General features: G+C 51.7%; 1 pseudogene across 1 annotated transcript; it reads left to right on the top strand.

The window, feature by feature from the left end:
• Positions 1-2,190: 2,190 nt before the first annotated feature.
• LOC147973421 (UDP-glycosyltransferase 91C1-like) lies at positions 2,191-19,109 on the top strand (annotated as a pseudogene). The gene is made up of 3 exons (XR_015603594.1): positions 2,191-2,685; positions 2,784-3,293; positions 18,619-19,109. The product of XR_015603594.1 is annotated as a UDP-glycosyltransferase 91C1-like (transcript).
• The last annotated feature ends 1,324 nt before the right edge of the window (positions 19,110-20,433 follow it).

Below are 20,433 nucleotides of genomic sequence, written 5' to 3'. Positions count from 1 at the left end.
CCGCACATGGGCACCTCCTCTCCTATGCTCCACGCTCTCCTCCTCGTTCTCTTCTCGGCGGCCGGCGTCCACGACGTGTCCAGCGGTGTCGCGCCCTATTTGATAGCCCTCGGACGGGTGGCCGCGGCCGAAGCACGCGCTGGTGGGGGGAAGGCGAGGCGCAGGGGTGCGGCGCGGGCACGGCCAGAAGAAGGCGAGCGCGGGCGGCAGTGGTGCTCGGGCCATGGTGAGCATCAACAATGGCGGGAGCGCGACAGTGGGCGGAGCTAGCAGGGCGTGGCTGGGCGCTATCGGCAGCGGCACTGGGGCAGCAGCAGTGCATCAGTAGGCAGGGGCGCTTTCACTTAACAGGGAGCAGGGAGCAGGAGGAGGAGGAAGAAGGTCGCCGGTGCCACAGGCTGCCGCTGCTCACCGGCGTCGACGCGTCGGCACGGTGGTGCTGCCCGATGCACATAAGGTGCTTGTTGAAATGTCAAACAGAGAAGGAGGGGAGGAAGAAGAAGGTTGATGATGACGTGTGGGTCTCATTTGTCATAACGGTTAACTTCACGGTCAAAATAAACAGAGTTGACTTTGCTGCTGGTCCCACATGTCATAAACAGGTTTAAAATCATTAAAACGGTCATCAACTCAACTTGGTAGTTTTTTGTCACAAAATTAGCACTAATCTGGAGTTTTTGGTCTGTTTTCAAAATGTGATAGTTCTGTGGGACGGATACGTAAAATGTGGTAGTTTTTAGTCAATTACTTCGTCTCTCTATGTAGGTCGGCGTGAGTGTTTCCAAATCCCAAAGGAAAATGATTAAATTCAACCGGCTGATTTTCTGCGGGAATCAACCATGTCACGAGACGTTCGATCCAGCTGGATCATGCGGCCCTCATCACTCACACGCGTACTCCTGCACTCTATCCCGCGTGTGACACACGTCCTTGGCGGGATCCACCCACTGCCCCATCCATCTTATCCTCATCTCTTTCTCGGCCGAGTTGTCTTCTTCCTTCGATTTGTCCTTCCCCATTCCCATCCACCTCCACGAACGCAAGAGGACGCTGTTGCAAGCCCCACCCAAATAGTCGTTGCAAGCCGCTCTAAGGCTGCAAGGCAAGGCGGCCACCGCTCCCAGCCACCGGTGTGCGAGATGTGCTTGGCTGCTGCCCAACCAGCGCACCAGCGTGCGAGATCAGGGCTCGGCGGCGTCCCCAATGCACCGGTGGATGACCCTTGCAGCAGGCACGTTCACGACCGGCCTTGCGGCACCAGCTAGCCATGGATCTCGCATAGGGGCGGCGACGCTTCATGGTGCAGTAAAGTGATGTCTGGCGCGACGCGCTCGTGGTGTAGCCAACACGATGAGCTCTGCGGGTGGTGCTGAAGGGAAGTGCGCCGGGTTGCAATGGAGCGCTGATGGAGGCTGCAATGGAGTGTCGCGTGAGTCGTTGAAGCGACGCCGGAGCTACAATGAAGCGCACCGGAGCTTCGTTGAAGCACGCCGGAGTTGCAATGAAGCACGCCGGAGCAGCGATGAAGCGTGCCGGAGCTTCATTGAAGCACGCCGGAGCTGCGATGAAGCGTGACAGAGCTTCATTGAAGCACGTCGGAGCAGCGACGAAGCATGTCGGGGCTTCATTGAAGCATGCCAGAGATGCACTGAAGTACACCGGAGCTGCAGTGAATCACGTCAGGGGTCGTTGAAGCTCCGTCAGGGGTTGCAAGGGAGCGCTTCCAGGGATTGCAATGGAGTGTCGTTGGGGCTGCAATGGAGTGCCGCACGGTGCTTCCATGGAAGCTGTTGTGCTGAAGCTTTTTTGGTCGCGCTCGTCATTGCCATTTGAGCAGCACCCAGATGGCTCCCCGGTGCTGTGATGGAACGGTCGTCGGCGGCTCCAGTGCCGCGAGGTCACCAACGTGCTGTGAGGTAGCAGACGGGTGCAGAACTGCAGATACTAGATGCTGTGCGTGGTGGACGGAAGAACAAAGGAGGAAGAAGTTGACTCCGTCTGTTGTGATCGCACGATCAGTATCCGTCACCTGGCTAGGCGGCTTAATTCTGGAACAAATCATCTGGCTGATTTGTGGCAGCCGCCCAAAACCTAAACAATGTTCACATGGCGTGAACCGTGGATAGCAAGTAGCACGCTCCTGTTTGACTAGCACTAAAATACTTCGTGCGTGGATAGCCACGGCGCGGCAGAGCGCTCAGCCTGAGCCCATTAAGCCGCCATTCCTTCTCGCCAACCGCCCCACCGGCAAGTCCAGCTTCTGATCGCGCCATGGACGCCGGTTCCTCGTCCTCGCCGCTGCACATCGTGGTCGTCCCGTGGCTCGCGTTTGGCCACCTGCTCCCGTACCTGGAGCTCTCCGAGCGGCTCCCCGAGCGCGGCCACCGCGTGTCCTACGTCTCCACGTCGCGCAACCTCGCCCGCCTCCCCACGCTGCGCCCCACCGCGGTGCCGCGCGTGGACTTCGTCATGCTCCCGCTTCCGAGCGTCGACGGCCTCACCGACGGTGCTGAGTCCACCAACGATGTGCCCGACGACAAGCGGGGGCTCCACTTCAAGGCCTTCGACGGCCTCGCCACGCCCTTTGCGGAGTTCATGGCCGCCGCGTGCACCGACGAGGCCACCAAGCCTCACTGGGTCATTGCTGATTGCTTCCACCACTGGGCCGCCGCCGTCGAGCACAAGGTTCGGTAGATCTGTGCCGCTTGGCTCCACACTTGCACTAATTCCATGCCATGTAGGAGTATATCTCAGATCTTGCTCGATGCTCCATCCTTCACCAGGTCCCATGCGCGATACTTCTTCCGACCGCTGCTTTGATCGCTACAGCGCACCGCGACTCGCTATCGGAACACGGGGGAGCACCGGCTGTGACCCGCACTACCCGCCCTCGTTACGAGGAGGAGGAGACAGCACCCGTCTACGATGACCATGGCGCGTCGGGCATGTCCATCGTCCAGCGCTTTTACTTGACGAAAGAGAAGTGTGCGCTTGCGGCCATTCGGAGCTGCGTTGAGTGGGAACCCGAGTCCTACCGCTGGTGCCAACGGTCATCGGCCTACCGGTTGTGCCCCTCGGCCTTCTGCCACCGTCACCCGATGGAGGCCACCGTGCCGACGGCACCAATGGATCAGCAGAGCACAGCACCGTGCACTGGCTGGACGTGCAGCCGCCGGGCTCGATGCTGTATGTGGCGCTGGGGAGCGCGGTACCGCTGCGTGTGGAGCGGGTGCATGAGCTGGCCCTCGGGCTGGAGCCCACCGGGACACGCTTCCTCTGGGTGATGAAGCTATGTACCTAGGGTAGGGTCATGGATCTGACCCAGACATCCTACCCTAGGACAGTACCCTAAAGCCAAGATCATTCAAAGAGTACCATCATCCACTTGACCATAGACATTCCACTCGGAAGAGTCAATGTTACTCGACCGTCACAAAAGTCACTCGACGGGCAGAAGAGCTAAAGTCACTCTGCACGAACAACGGTCGAGCATTTACTTGTAGGCTTAGTTGTCATTTATAGCACCTAAATACAGGCGTTACCAGTAACGTCTTCATCTTTATGTACCTTAAACCCTTTATAACTGAGGGTGAGAGAGGTCTGGCGAACTCTATATAAGCCACCCCCCTCCTCAGGGACAAGGGTTCGCACCCCTTGTAACTCACACGCATATAATCCAGTCAACCGCCTCCGGGCTTTGAGACGTAGGGCTGTTACTTTCTCCGACAAGGGCCTGAACTCGTAAAACTCGCGTGTACAATTCCTCCATAGCTAAGATCTTTGCCTCTACATCCCTACCCCCCTATATTACTGTCACACTTAGAACCACGACAGTTGGCGCCCACCTTGGGGCAGGTGTCTTAGCAACTTGTTGGAGAAGTTGCAATTTCTCCTATCCCCATCAACATGGTTTCGGGCGGCGGTTTGGCCGAGGGCCACGAGATCCGTCTCGGTGCGCTCGTATTCATCGCCGACAACTCCGCTTGGCTCCAAGAAGCGCCACTTGACGTCGAGGCGCTCCCCGTCCGCGGGGCAATGCACTTCCACGCATGCATCCATGGCGTCCTTCTACGGCAGCCGTCGACTCAGTATCGGTCGGCTCCTGTGCTGACCTCCCTCCCTGCAGCCCGCTGGAGCAAGTGTTCCGGTTGATCGAGGCTTCAGCGGTGGGTGAAGCATGCGGTGGCTCGCCAGTCGGCCACCCCCCAAGTCGCGGCAATCGAGCCCGACAAAACTCTCTACGGCCTGTTCGACCTGTCGACTGGCTCCGTAGAGACTGCATCCGAGTGTGACAGCAGCGACCCCGCGGCGGAAGTTTTGATGGTCAATGGACCATGTAGTCCTCCTGGCTTCACCCGTGAGGACAAAGGCGATGGTGGCGGTGATCCGTCGAGTGTCCACGAAGAGTACCGACCCGAACCCCTCTCTTCGCAGAGGAGGGAGGAACTTCGCCGCCTGAACATGGATGCACTTCACACTCCTATCGTTGGAGAAACCCCTGAGGCCCAGGCCTTGGAGGAGGCGCACCTGGCCAACTTGGCTGAGCGCACTCGAGTGGAGAACCTCCAGTGCGCACTCGACGAGCGTGCTCCCGAATCCAGTCGACGTCAACTTTTTCCACCTCCGAGTCAGGTATACCGAACTCCAATCCAGAATCTCGCAGCTGCGGCCCGACTAGCGGAGTCAATTCAACCTTCCCAGTCAGAAGCTGGTCGAGGTTTGGTGCAGATCCGCGCTTTGCTCCAGGCCGCGGGAGAGCAGAATACAGTAGTATCTCAGTCGCGGAATAGGACTCGCAGCAGATCCGTGGTAGCAGACACAATCCAGTCGGCTCACAGCCCAAGATCGCCCCCGAGGCGTGAAGGACGTGGAGACCGACGAGATCAGTACAGAAACCATGAGCATTATGATCACCGACTCCATCATGATGATCATTGTCGAGTGCCCACGCCTCCCCCAAGGAGTGGATCATACGTGCCTCGGCAGCAGGATGATAGACGTCCTCACAGTGGTGGGCGAAGGATTCCAGTCGACCCCAGGGAACCGAGCTTTGATGCGAGATCTATTCTCATTCAGGGTCTGGTCGACAGAAACAGAGCTCACAGAGAAGGCCCCGACAGAGATTTTCCAACCAGCAGCGGAGTGCATGTCTCAGGTCCAGAGTGCTTCAGCAGAGCCATCAAGGCTGCGGTGATTCCTCCCAACTTCAGGTTGGCGACTGGAGTCAGTAAGTTCACTGGTGAGTCCAAGCCCGACACTTGGCATGAGGATTACCGAGTGGCTGTGCAGATTGGCGGTGGCAATGATGAAGTGGCCATGAAGCACCTTCCTTTGATGTTAGAGGGCTCGGCCAGGGCGTGGCTGAATCAGTTAGCTCCTGGTAGTATTTATACTTGGGAAGATCTTGCTCGAGTATTTGTCAAAACATTTGAAGGTACTTGCAAGCGGCCAGCAGGGTTGACAGAAATACAGTGTTGCGTTCAGAAACCGAATGAAACTTTGAGGGATTATATCTAGAGATGGATTATGTTGCACCACACGGTGGAGAATGTGTCAGATCACCAAGCAATTTGTGCCTTCAAAGAAGGCGTTAAGTATCGGGAGTTGAATCTGAAATTCGGTCGGACAGGAGATATGACTCTGACTCGGATGATGGAGATTGCCACCAAGTACGCCAATGGTGAAGAAGAAGACCGACTCCGGAGTGGCAAACACAAAACAGTCGTCCATGAAACCGGAGGAGGGAACACCAGTCAGAAGCAGAAGCGCAAAGCCGAGCCAGCTGCTCCTGGAGAAGCCTTGGCCGTAACTCAAGGGAAGTTCAAGGGGAAACCCAAAGGACCGTGGAACCCCAAGAAAGTAAAAGATCAGGATGGAAATGATGTACTAGATTTATCATGCCACATTCACACCAAGAAAGATGAAGAGGGAAATTTCATTTACCCAAAGCATACCACTCGACAGTGTCGGCTCCTAATTCAGCAATTCCAAGGGAAACAGCCCAAGGCAAAGGAGAAGGAAGTGGACAAAGTTGAGGACGAGGAAGGGGACGATGATGGTTACCCCCACGTCAATTCCACCCTGATGATTTTTGTTGATGTTGAGAGTAAGAGTCGACTGAAAGTCATCAACAAAGAGGTGAACATGGTCGCCCCAGTGACACCCAGTTATTTGAAGTGGTCTCAGACTGCCATTACATTCGACCAGTCCGATCACCCGCTGCATATAGCCACCCCTGGGAGGCAAGCGCTGGTGGTCGACCCAGTAGTCGAAGGCACTCGATTGACTAAAGTTCTGATGGATGGTGGCAGTGGTCTGAATATACTGTATGTAGAGATGTTGAAAGGAATGGGAATTCCGATGTCCAGACTCAGTGAAAGCAATATGAATTTCCATGGAGTCATTCCTGGCAAGAAGGCTGCATCACTCGGCCAGATCGCCCTTAATGTAGTATTCGGAGATTCCAAGAATTATGGCAAAGAAAAGTTAACATTTGAAGTTGTGGATTTTCAGAGTGCTTATCATGCTATTCTGGGCAGGCCAGCTTATGCACGTTTTATGGCTCGACCATGTTACGTGTACCTCAAATTGAAGATGCCTAGTCCCAAAGGGGTGATCACTATGTTGGGGATCGTAGCAGAAATTTAAAATTTTCTACGCATCACCAAGATCAATCTATGGAGTAATCTAGCAACGAGGGAAGGGGAGTGCATCTACATACCCTAGTAGATCGCTAAGCGGAAGTGTTGCAAGAACGCAGATGAAGGAGTCGTACTCGTAGCGATTCAGATCGCAGTTGATTTCGGTCTAAGCGCCGAACCACGGCGCCTCCGTGTTCAACACACGTGCAGCCCGGTGACGTCTCCCACGCCTTGATCCAGCAAGGGGAGAAGGAGAGGTTGGGAAGACTCCGTCCAGCAGCAGCACGACGGCGTGGTGGTGGTGGTGGAGGAGCGCGGGACTCCAGCAGGGCTTCGCCAAGCACTACGAGAGACAAGGAGGGAGAGAGGTAGGGCTGCGCCAAGAGAGAGATCAAATCGTATGTTGGGCAGCCCCCATACCTCAAGTATATATAGGGGAGGGGAGGGGGCTGCGCCCCCTCTAGGGTTCCCACCCCAAGGGGTGCGGCAGCCCCAGATCCCATCTAGGGTGGCGGCCACAAGGGGGAGAGGGGGAGGCGCACCTGTGGTGGGCCTTAGGGCCCATCTGCCTTAGGGTTTGCCCCCCTCCCCTCTTGGAGGCGCCTTGGGCCTTGGTGGGAGGCGCCCCAGCCCACCTAGGGGCTGGTCCCTTCCCACTATTGGCCCATGTAGGCGTCCGGGGCTGGTGGCCCCACCTGGTGGACTCCCGGGACCCTCCCGGTGGTCCCGGTGCGTTACCGATAGCACCCGAAACTTTTCCGGTGACCAAAACGGGACTTCCCATATATAACTCTTTACCTCCGGGCCATTTCAGAACTCCTCGTGACGTCCGGGATCTCATCCGGGACTCCGAACAAAATTCGGTAACCGCGTACATACTTTCCCTATAACCCTAGCGTCATCGAACCTTAAGTGTGTAGACCCTACGGGCTCGGGAGTCATGCAGACATGGCCGAGACAACTCTCCGGTCAATAACCAACAGCGGGATCTGGATACCCATGTTGGTTCCCACATGCTCCATGATGATCTCATCGGATGAACCACGATGTCAAGGATTCAATCAATCTTGTATACAATTTCCTTTGTTTATCGGTACGATACTTGCCCGAGATTCGATCATCGGTATCCCGATACCTTGTTCAATCTCGTTACCGGCAAGTCTCTTTACTCGTTCCGTAACACATCATCCCGTGATCAACTCCTTGGTCACATTGTGCACATTATGATGATGTCCTACCGAGTGGGCCCAGAGATACCTCTCCATTACATGAAGTGACAAATCCCAGTCTCGATTCGTGCCAACCCAACAGACACTTTCGGAGATACCCGTAGTGTACCTTTATAGCCACCCAGTTACGTTGTGACGTTTGGCACACCCAAAGCACTCCTACGGTATCCGGAAGTTGCACAATCTCATGGTCTAAGGAAATGATACTTGACATTAGAAAAGCTTTAGCATATGAACTACACTATCTTTGTGCTAGGATTAGGATTGGGTCTTGTCCATCACATCATTCTCCTAATGATGTGATCCCGTTATCAACGACATCCAATGTCCATGGTTAGGAAACCGTGACCATCTATTGATCAACGAGCTAGTCAACTAGAGGCTTACTAGGGACGTGGTGTTGTCTATGTATCCACACATGCATCTGAGTTTCCTATCGATACAATTCTAGCATGGATAATAAACGATTATCATGAACAATGAAATATATAATAATGACTAATTTATTATTGCCTCTAAGGAATATTTTCAACACACTATCACTGGCAATCGAAAGAAGGCGGAAGAGTGCTTCCAGAAAGGCTCAAAAATCGCCGATGCACAGATGGCAGCAGTAGAATTGCAGGAATATCAAAAAAAATGTAGATCTGAGTGATTTGTTGCGAGCTAAGAAGCCTGCCATAGATTCAGCATTCCAGTCAGCTGGCGAAACAAAGTCGATTCACATTCACCCGACGGATTCCAATGCTGCTCCGACTCACATTTCAACAACACTCGACTCCAAATAGGAAGAAGCGCTCATCCAGTTCCTCTGTGAGAACTGGGACATTTTTGCATGGAAACCTTCTGACATGTCAGGTGTTCCCAGGGGACTGGCTGAGCATCGTCTGCGAGTCGACCCAAAAGTGAAACCAGTCAAAGAACATCTTCGACGGTCTGCCGTACAGAAGAGGAAGGCAATCGGTGAAGAAGTGGCTCGACTTCTAGCAGCTGAGTTCATCCGAGAAATTTACCACTCCGAGTGGTTAGCTAATGTTGTCATGGTCCCAAAGAAGGAGGACTCACTTTGCATGTGCATCGACTTCAAACATATCAATCGGGCCTGCCCGAAAGATCACTTTCCTCTCCCTCGCATCGACCAAATAGTGGACTCGACCGCGGGGTGTGAGCGTTTGTCCTTTTTGGACGCTTATTCCGGGTATCATCACATCCATCTGTATGGTCCCGATGAGATAAAAACAGCTTTCATCACCCCATTTGGGTGCTTCTGTTATGTCACTATGCCATTCGGTTTGAAGAACACCGGAGCCACATTCATGCGGATGATTCAGAAGTGTTTGCTCACTCAGATCAGTCGGAATGTGGAAGCATACACGGATGACATTGTGGTCAAGTCACGTAAAGGTTCTGACCTACTGGCTGACCTTGCTGAAACTTTTGCCAACCTCAGAAGGTATGATATCAAGCTTAATCCATCAAAATGCACGTTTGGAGTTCCAGCCGGAAAATTACTCGGTTTTCTCGTTTCCGAATGAGGGATCGATGCTAACCCAGAGAAAGTGGGTGCCATACTCCGGATGAAATGCCCCGTGCGTGTGCATGATGTCCAGAAGCTTACTGGTTGTTTGGCCGCCCTAAGTCGATTCATTTCTCGCCTCGGTGAAAAGGCGCTGCCTCTTTACCGACTAATGAAGAAGTCAGATAAGTTTGAGTGGACTCCTGAAGCTGATGCAGCATTTGCAGATCTTAAAGCCCTGCTTTCCAACATCTTGCTGCTCCAATCAGTAAAGAGCCTTTGCTGCTTTACATTGCAGCCACTGGACAAGTCATCAGTACAGTACTGGCGGTCGAGCGGGAAGAAGAAGGAAAAGCCTACAAAGTTCAGCGCCCAGTATACTATGTCTCTGAAGTTTTGACTCCATCAAAGAAAAGATATCCACATTATTAGAAGCTTGTTTATGGGATTTATATGACCACGAAGAAGGTTGCACATTACTTCTCTGATCACTCTATTACAGTCATCAGCGACGCTCCATTGTCAGATATTCTGAACAACAGAGATGCAACTAGTTGAGTGGCAAAGTGGGTGATTGAACTCCTTCCTTTAGATATCAAGTTTGAGGCAAAGAAAGCTATCAAGTCCCAAGCAATAGCATATTTCCTCGTCGAGTGGATCGAACAACAACTGCCGACTCAAGTTCACTCGGAACACTGGACCATGTTCTTTGACGGTTCCAAGAGGTTGAATGGTTCCGGTGCTGGGGTGGTACTAGTGTCCCCCCGAGGAGACAATCTCAGATATGTCCTTCATATTCACTTTGATTCCTCCAATAACGAAGCAGAATATGAAGCACTCTTGTATGGGTTGCGTATGGCCAGCTCACTTGGTGTCCGTCGCCTCATGGTCTATGGCGACTCAGATTTGGTAGTCAATCAAGTGATTAAGGAGTGGGACATCAGAAGCCCAGCCATGACTGGTTACTGTAACGCGGTGAGGAAGTTGGAAAATAAGTTTGAAGGGTTAGAGCTCCATCATATACCCCGACTGAAAAATCAAGCAGCAGATGATTTAGCAAAGATAGGCTCCAAGAGAGAAGCCATTCCCAGTAATGTGTTCCTGGAGCATATTCATGCACCTTCAGTTCAAGAAGATCCCTTCACTGAAGAACCCCCGCAGCCTAAGAGTGCCACAGATCTGATTGAAGTCGAGGTCCCAGCCATGGTCGACTTGATCATGGAGGTGTTGGTCATCATTCCCGACTGGACAGTGCCATACATTGCATATATCCTTAGGAAAGAGATCCCAGAGGATGAAGAAGAGGCTCGACAGATCGTCCGTCGATCCAAGGCCTTTACTGTAATAAGAGGACAGCTGTTCAGAGAAAGTGCAACCGGGGTCAGCCAGAAATGCATAACGCCAGAAGAAGGTCGAGTGATCCTCCACGACATCCATTCGAGGACCTGTGGTCACCATGCGTCCTCTCGGACCATTGTGGCTAAAGCATACCGAGCTGGATTTTATTGGCCACGAGCAAATGAAATGGTGAAAGATATAGTCGACAGATGCGAAGGCTGCCAGTTCTACTCCAACATGTCACGCAAACCTGCATCAGCCCTGAAGACCATTCCACTCGTCTGGCCCTTTGTTGTTTGGGGATTGGACATGGTTGGTCCACTAAAGACTGGTAGGAGTGGCTTTACTCACGTGCTTGTAGCAGTCGACAAGTTTACCAAATGGATCGAAGCCAAGCCTATTAAGAATCTTGAAGCTAGTACTGCTGTCAGCTTCCTCAGAGAGTTGATATTCAGATATGGGGTTCCGCATAGCATCATCACTCACAACGGATCGAACTTCGATTCTGATGAGTTCAGAACCTTCTACGCCTCACAAGGCACACGAGTCGACTATGCTTCAGTCGCCAATCCCCAGTCGAATGGACAAGAAGAAAGAGCAAATGGTCTGATTCTCAAAGGACTGAAACCTCGACTGATGCGAGATCTCAAGCACGCAGCGGGCGCTTGGGTTGATGAACTTCCATTAGTCTTTGGGGATTGAGGACAACCCCCAATCGGTCGACCGGCCGAACTCCATTCTTCTTGGTCTATGGGGCTGAAGCTGTTCTACCGAGTGACTTGCTTCATAATGCACCACGAGTTGAGCTCTTCTCTGAAGATGAAGCAGAACAAGCTCGGCAAGACGCAGTCGACCTCCTAGAGGAGGAAAGAGAGGCTTGATCCAGTCGACCATTTATCAGCAAGACTTGCTTAGATTCCATGCTAGACACGTGAAGAGTCGGGCCTTTCAAGAGGGTGACTTGGTTCTTCGAGTGGATCAGCAGAAACCACACAAGCTCACCCAGCTTGGGAAGGTCCCTTCATTGTCACCAGAGTGCTCCACAATGGAGCATACCACCTTTACAGTGTCGAGCATAAGAAGGACGAGCCACGGGCTTGGAATGCGGAGCTGCTCCGCCCCTTTTATACTTAAGTACTCATTTGAATAAAATGTAATAAGAAATACCTTTGTAATTTGTTTATCAAAGACAAGAGCTTTACAATCCTCTTAAACGATTGATTGTTGCTTTTATTTGCGTCTGAAATCCCTTAGTGGGTGACTTAGCAGCGAATCTGTTTCTCCTAAGTTCAAAAGAAAATCCTACCGAGTGGTGAGCAAGCCTCTCACTCGGGGGCTTAGCTGCGAATCCGTTTCGCCTAAGTTTAAAAAAATCCTACCGAGTGGTGAGCAACCCTCCCACTCGGGGGCTTAGCTCCAGTCCAGTACTCGCATAAGTTTGAAAAATCCTACCGAGTGGTGAGCAACCCTCCCACTCGGGGGCTTAGCTGCAGTCCAGTACTCGCCTAAGTTTGAAAAATCCTACCGAGTGGTGAGAAAGCCTCTCACTCGAGGGCTTACCTGCGAATCCGTTTCGCCTAAGTTTAAAAAGTCCTACCGAGTGGTGAGCAAGCCTCCCACTCGGGGGCTTAGCTGCAGTCCAGTACTCGCCTAAATTTGAAAAATCCTACCGAGTGGTGAGCAACCCTCCCACTCGGGGGCTTAGCTGCAGTCCGGTACTCGCCTAAGTTTGAAAAATCCTACCGAGTCGTGAGCAAGCCTCTCACTCGGGGGCTTAGCTGCGAATCCGTTTCGCCTAAGTTTAAAAATATCCTACCGGGTGGTGAGCAAGCCTCCCACTCGGGGGCTTAGCTGCAGTCCAGTACTCGCCTAAGTTTGAAAAATCCTACCGAGTGGTGAGCAACCCTCCCACTCGGGGGCTTAGCTGCAACCCAGTACTCACCTAAGTTTGAAAAATCCTACCGAGTGGTGAGCAAGCCTCCCACTCGGGGGCTTAGCTGCAGTCCAGTACTCGCCTAAGTTTGAAAAATCCTACCGAGTGGTGAGCAAGCCTCTCACTCAGGGGCTTAGCTGCAGTCCAGTACTCACCTAAGTTTGAAAAATCCTACGGAGTGGTGAGCAACCCTCCCACTCGGGGGCTTAGCTGCAGTCCAGTACTCGCCTAAGTTTGAAAAATCCTACCGAGTGGTGAGCAACCCTCTCACTCGGGGGCTTAGCTGTAGTCCAGTACTCGCCTAAGTTTGTAAAATCCTACCAAGTGATGAGCAACCCTCTCACTCGGGGGCTTAGCCGCAGTCCAGTACTCGCCTAAGTTTAAAAAAATCCTACTGAGTGGTGATCAACCCTCCCACTCGGAGGCTTAGCTGCAGTCCAGTATTCTCCTAAGGTTTAAAATCTGTCCCTATCTGCAAGGACGACGAGGTGCAGGTCGACCACGGCCTTCTACTCCGAGCTATGCCACAAGTACAACATGCACTCCATCCCCATCCGCAAGGACGACGAAGTGCAGGTCGACCGTGGCCTTCTACTCCGAGCTACACCACAAGTACAATGTACGCTCCATCCCCATCCGCAAGGACGACGAGGTGCAGGTCGACCGCGGCCTTCTTCTCTGAGCTACGCCACAAGTACAGCGTACGCTCCATCCCCATCCGCAAGGACGACGAGGTGGAGGTCGACCGCGGCCTTCTTCTCCGAGCTACGCCACAAATACAACGTGCACCCCAACCCTGCCCGCAGGGACGACGAGACGCAGGTCGATTGGACTCTCCACTTCGGGGCTACACCCCAAAGAGCAAATTCCATACGAAGGCAAATACAAACATATTCAGAAATAAACCAAGTTCAGATAGATCCTAAAAATTCCAGGCGACGGATCAAAAGTATTCGAGCATCAAGCCCGAAGGAGTTTAATGGTTACAGCAACCACTCGGCATCCCGAGGCAAATTTAAGGCAAGTTTAGATCTCAAAGTTTGTTCATTCGGCAGGAGGAGGGCTGGCAGGTTCAAGGAATTCGTCCAAGTCGATTCCATCTGCAATCCGAGTGGCGGCAGCTATGAAAGTCTCCATAAAGGACTGGAAATCGTGCCTTTTGGTGTTGGCGACCTTGATCGCCGTCAGCTTGTCTTCGCGAGCTTCCTTGCAGTGGACTCTTACCAAGGACAACGCCACGTCAGCACCATACCGGGCAGAGGACTTCTTCCACTCTTGCACTCGACCAGGAACCTCATTGAGCCGAGTCATCAGAGATTCGAGGTCATTTTGAAGCATCGCCCTTGGCCAGAGTGATGAGTCGATCCATGAAACTGCCACCTTCAGACGAGCGAGGTAACTTGTCACACTCGCGACATGAGATTCCAGTCAAAGCACATTCATGGCAGCCTCGTCGCCGACTGGAGAAGTAATAGGGTCCAAACCCGTCTCGATCCGTCCAGTCTCCTCCTCAAAGTTTTGGCAGAATTCTGTAGTCAAGGAGTTAGTGAATTGACTGGACTGGACTAACTCACAAGTAGTAGAGCAGTTGGATTAAAAGGAGTACCTTCCAACATAAGAAAGAGCTTCTTGACAAGGTTCTCAGATAAGCTTCCACGTCATTTCTCTTACGATTCGCGGATTCCAGCTTCTCATTCAGAGCCATCTTATCCTTCTTCAGATGAGTTACCTCTCGGTTGGATTCAGTGAGACATGGCTTCAGCTTGCTTACTTCTTCGTCCAGCACTCCGACCGAAGCCAGCTTCTGGTCTGCAAGGGCAGTCTTATCTTGAGCTTCCTTCTGCGCAGCTGCAAGGTCTGAGTCCTTCTCCAGAGCCAACCTCATTTTCTCTGCAAAATAAGCAATCGGATCAAACAAGAGATCGAAGAAATATTTTAAAAAGGATGATCGACGCGAACAGTCGACAGGCAGTTACCTTCCATACCAGCAGCTTCATCTTGAGCTTTCTTCAACTTTTGTTGGGCCAGCTCCAAGTCAAGGTTGAGTTGCCTCTACTTATCCTCAAATTCGGCGAATTTAGAAATGAGAGTACAAGATTTCTGCAGAAGGTAAAAGACATATCAATCGACAAGATCAAAGATTATTTACTTCTGAGTGAATAAAACTTTAAAGTTGACTCAGACCCCAGCCGACTGCCCGCAGTCGACTACGGTCTCGGGGACTACACCCAGTGGGTGCACTTGACGTGCCCCCACTGGTTCAGATCCCACTCGGCCGGTCTGCCCAAAAAAAAGAGAGAAGAACTATTCAGACCCCGGCCGACTGCCAGCAGTCGACCGCGGTCTCGGGGACTACACCCAGTGGGTGCACTTGGCGTGCCCCTACTGGTTCAGATCCCACTCGGCCGGTCCGCCCGGGTCGAGTGGAAGAAAGGAAAGGGAAAAGTACTCAGACCCCAGTTGACTACCCGCACTCGACTGCAGTCTCGGGGACTACACCCAATGGGTGCACTTAGCGTGCCCCCACCGGTTCAGATCCCACTCGCCCAGGCCGAGTGGAAGAGCGCAAATGCTAAAGATAACAAAACACCCATTGGGTGTACAGATTCGACGCAAACAATAAGAGATTGTATGAAAGAAAATATTTCAGGTAGCATATCCTAATAGAACAAGGTCAGTCGAAAGCCTACTTACCTAGACATTGGCCCGAAAAAAGCCTGGTTGTATGACTGGCATCGTAAGCAGCCTGGTTGTTCTCGTGCACCGTCTTCATCTGCTCCATCATCACGTTAGTCTGACGGATGGCCTCCACAGCCGCGGCCGACTGGCTTTCCGAAACATGGTAGTTGGTGAAGAAGGGGGCAGACGACCCAAGTGCGGCAGCTTAGAGCTCCGAAGCATGGGGTTGGACGACTGAAAGAAACACCAGTACAATCGACGGTGCAGGGCGCTCACTCGACAATGGGACAGCAAAAGTTACAGAGGCCCCACCTGTGTCTTCAGATTGCTGGACGGTTGGTGTTGTCATCGGTCCCTGCTGAGATGTCTTGCCAGTTGCTACTTTTTTGTTCTTTCTGGGCCTAGGGGCCACATCTTCATCATCATCCGGAAGCTCGATGACGTTGGGTGGGGCTGCAAATAAATCAATTGACCCCAAGTGAATCGCCAGAATTTAATCGACCAAATAATCAAGAACAAGATCATGAGAGTTTTACCTAGGTTGGAGGTAACCGCGTCTTCCATTTCCTCATCTCGGTATTGGTAGGAAGAAGTTCCAGATGTAGCAGCACTGCAAATGTCAACATTCAGTCGGCTATGTTCTGTTGCTCAAGTCGACCAAAAGATCGGGCCAGATGATTACCCGAAGATGGTGGGGATGGTCACTTTGATTCTGGGCTTCAGTGGTTTGGAGGATGTGTCCTTCAATGCTTTTGGCGCAGGAGGCGGCGCAGTCTTGAGCTGTTTCAATACCTTCTCAGTCAACACCGGAGAAGACGTCCGAGGGCGCTTCGAAGATTGCCCAGTCGGTGCGGTCGCCAGGTTAGGGGTGCTCACCGGGTCGTGAGCGTGCTTGGACCTCCTTTCTCTGCGAGAAGGCGAGTCGACCTCTTCTTCATCACTCGGGTCGTCGCTCTCCTCGTCCTCCTCTGCATCCGAATGCCACTCGCCACTCTCGCCCCCTCTCGCCTCTTCCTCGACATTTTGCTCCTGCACTCCATTGGGCATCGAGTACATATCAATAAGAGACTGAAAAGACAATGAACAAAAGAAAGACAATCGACCGTCAACAAGATGTTACATAGTAAATCAAGAAGACACTCGACAGTGCAAAATCATACCTGTTCCGGCTGGCACAAATGGTCGAATGGAACCACCCTCCTGGACCCCCGGGGGTTATCCTTGTTGCTGGTAATACCCCTCAGCCACTTCTCCACTGTGTCCTCACTAACATCCTCCGGGTGGATCCAAGTGGAATCCTCGAGTCCCGAGTACATCCACATCGGATGGTCACGAGCTTGGAGTGGTTGGATGCGTCGACTGAGGAAAACCTCCAGCAGGTCCATACCAGTCACTCTGTCGCGGACAAGTTGGACGACCCGCTCGACCAACACCTTCACCTGCGCCTTCTCTTCTAGGATCACTCTCAAGGAGGAGGGCTTCTCCACTCGAGCCATGAAAAAGGGGGGAAGTCCACTTGACTTACCCAGGGTCGGCTGGTCCTTGCAGTAAAACCAAGTCGACTGCCAGCCCTAGACCGAGTCGGGAAGGATCATAGCTGGGAAGGTGCTCTTGTTCCTCATTTGAATTCCAAGGCCCCCGCACATCTGTATCACGTGCGTCCTCTCGTCACTCGGATTGGCCTTCTTGACCGTCTGGGAGCGACATGTGAATATGTGCTTGAAGAGACCCCAGTGCGGTCGGCAGCCCAAGAAATTCTCGCACATGGACACGAAAGCAGCAAGGCACACGATGGTGTTTGGAGTAAAGTGGTGGAGTTGAGCCCCGAAGAAGTTCAAGAAACCACGAAAGAAAGGGTGGGGAGGCAAAGAAAACCCGCGGTCGACATGAGTGGCGAGGAGAACGCACTCACCCTCCTGCGGCCGTGGCTCAATCTCATTCCCCGGGAGCCGCGCCGATTCGTGGAGGATCAGTCCCCCCTCAACCAGATCGTCGATGTCATCTTGGCTGATCGTCGAGCGGATCCAGTCGCCCTGGATCCAGCCAGGCGGCAGGCCGGACCTCGACGAGGATCCGCCCCGGCTGGTCCTCTTCCCTTTCGCCTTCGTCGTCGCCTTCTTCGCACGCTCCAACGCCACCGTCTTCTCCTTCCCCATGGCGGCGAACCGAGTCCGAGCGGAGCTACGGCACCGAGAGCAGAAGCAGGTGCAGCGGAGAAATCTAAGGAAGAGGAAGGAGAATGAGGGCGCATTGTTCAAAAGCCCCGGTCCGGTGCTTTATATAAGGACACTTCCGAGTGACTGACTTGTAGGCCCGGACGATCTTATCAAATCCCGCAACAGTCGCGCGCGCGATACGTGGCAAAAAAGGTGGCACGGGGATCGAGGCGACCTGCCTAATCCGTCCCGATTACCGCGGCCTCCCCCGCCCAGCGCGCTTCCCAAAATTCGAATCCCGTGAAATACGCAGATGGCAGAACAACCCACCAGACGGAAGATTTGTTCCATATCAACACTCGAAACTTAACAATGAAAGTTCACTCGACAAAACCAAGAATGGATCAAGGCGACTGAACAAGCAGTTGAAGTCATTATAAAGGTTCATTCGACCTTTGGGTGAGATATTCTCAAAGCACAAAAGCTAAATCAGAGGGGTTATCAACTCCTTCTCCACTCAAACCCTGAACCATTCGGGGGCTAATGATGAAGCTATGTACCTAGGGTAGGGTCATGGACCTGACCCAGACATCCTACCCTAGGACAGCACCCTAAAGCCAGGATCATTCAAAGAGTACCATCATCCACTCGACCATAGACGCTCCACTCGGAAGAGTCAATGTCACTCGACCGTCACAAAAGTCACTCGATGGGCAGAAGAGCTAAAGTCACTCTGCACGAACAACGGTCGAGCATTTACTTGTAAGCTTAATTGTCATTTATAGCACCTAAATACAGGTGTTACCAGTAACATCTCCATCTTTATGTACCTTAAACCCTTTGTAACTGAGGGTGAGAGAGGTCTAGCGAACTCTATATAAGCCACCCCCCTCCTCAGGGACAAGGGTTCGCACCCCCTGTAACTCACACGCATATAATCCAGTCGACCGCCTCCGGGCTCCGAGACGTAGGGCTGTTACTTCCTCCGAGAAGGGCCTGAACTCGTAAAACTCATGTGTACGATTCCTTCATAGCTAAGATCTTTGCCTCTACATCCCTAACCCCCCTATCTTACTGTCAGACTTAGAACCACGACACTGGGCTCTCCGGAAGCCCAACGGCGCAGCAGTCGACGACGACGGCGCCGACATGCTTCCTCCCGGTTTCCAAGAGCGCACTCGTGACCAGGGGCTGGTGACCACGGGGTGGGTTCCCCAGATGAGCATCCTGGCGCACGCCGCTGTGGGCGGGTTCCTGACGCACTGCGGCCGGAACTCGCTGATCGAGGGTCTCCTGTTCGGGCACCCTCTCGTCATGATGCCCGTCTGCGTGGCCCAAGGGCCCAACGCGCGGCAAATGGAGGTGAAGAATGTAGGGTTGCAGGTGGCGAGGGACGAGAGTGATGGGTCGTTCGACCGCCATGGCGTCGCGAGCGCGGTCCGGGCTGTCATGGTTGATGGAGAGGCCAGGAGGAGCTTCGTGGCAGGTGCAGCGAAGATGCAGGAGGTCGTAGCTAATACGGAGCGGCAGGAGAGGTACGTTGACGAGTTTGTACATCGCCTTAGATCTTACACCGCCGAAGGCCATTTCCGTACAGTCACGTCTGCCTCGCTTTGAGCCACTGACAGGTGGGTTAATGGCCCTAAGTCAGCTAAGATGAAGTCAGTGAATCTCAACCCCCTCATTACCTCAGACTTCATGAATTGTGTATTGTACTATGGATATAATTTTCAAGATTTTGTGATACTACTACCAAGTATAAACATCACTACCCATGTGTCCATTCAGTTCTACCACAACTAGGATCTATGATGTTCCTTTGGGGGCGACTATGTGTAAGGTGACTGGATTTTTTATGCCGATCAGTCATTTATTTTTCTTTTCTGTTCGATTAGGATCCAATAGTGACAACAATAACATAAAATATCCTAAAACTAAAAAGAATTAAATCATCAACACTACAATGCCATTAGTCACCCCAATGGATATGAACAGAAGTTCCTCGCATGGTGGATCCTTGGTATGCACTCTCTTCTACTCTTCCAAACCCAGTGCGGTCTTAAAGGCTGAATGAAGGATTGTCTTTAAATAAATAAGAAAAGAAAAACTGGTATGTACGCTGCGCAAAGACATTTCTACTGGCGACGGTATGTGACGACAAGGGAACCCACCACTCGACTGTTCCAAAATTCGTGCAATAGGGTTTCCATGCTAGGAGCATTTCACTTTATTGTGCACACTCTCCTAGGTATGTCTATTTACGCCAGGTCATGTGGTCTACCACTTCCTGTGAGACACTACGACCTCCTTTGGTTTATATTTATAGGATAGAAAAATTGTATGAACAAAAAAATCATAAAAAATAAGATAACATGTATCTTAAATCGTATGAAGAGGAATAGAAAAAAAAAGATGTTTTTTGGTTCACATCATAAGACTTTTTTCATTAAGTCTAGATTAATATTTATTTTACTATGAAATATACAGGATAGGAATAATTCCTTCATGAAAATAGGATTCTATTCCTACAAATTAAAGAGTTCTAAAGAAATTTTTTCTATCGAACCCTATCCTATGAAATTCCTACATAATTGGCCTACAACAGAGTTGCATGCATGCGCTCCTCATTCTCTCTTCTCTCTTCCAAACAAATCCACCATTTTATTCCACCTTGCCTAACTTAAATCAGCTATGTCTTTTAAACCCATATTTTGATTTCTCGAACTTATTATATAACCAAATTCCTCGCGTAAAAACCTGCAGGTTGATTTTTTTGTGTGGTTCCAATCTATTTTTTGAATTGAGTGTATTTGTTTTTATAAACGAGTAAAATCAGTTTTTGGAATGAGTGAATTTCACTTTCAAAATAGAGTGAAATCAGTGAAATTTGTTTTTGAAACGAGTGAAACCATGTGTTTAAAAAGAGTGAAATTTGTTTCTT

The sequence above is a fragment of the Triticum urartu genome, chromosome 5A (genome assembly GCF_056163025.1).
Source record: "Triticum urartu cultivar PI428250 chromosome 5A, HENAU_Tu73, whole genome shotgun sequence".
Classification (NCBI taxonomy): Eukaryota; Viridiplantae; Streptophyta; class Magnoliopsida; order Poales; family Poaceae; genus Triticum; species Triticum urartu.
This window is presented reverse-complemented; position numbering and strand designations above follow the sequence as displayed.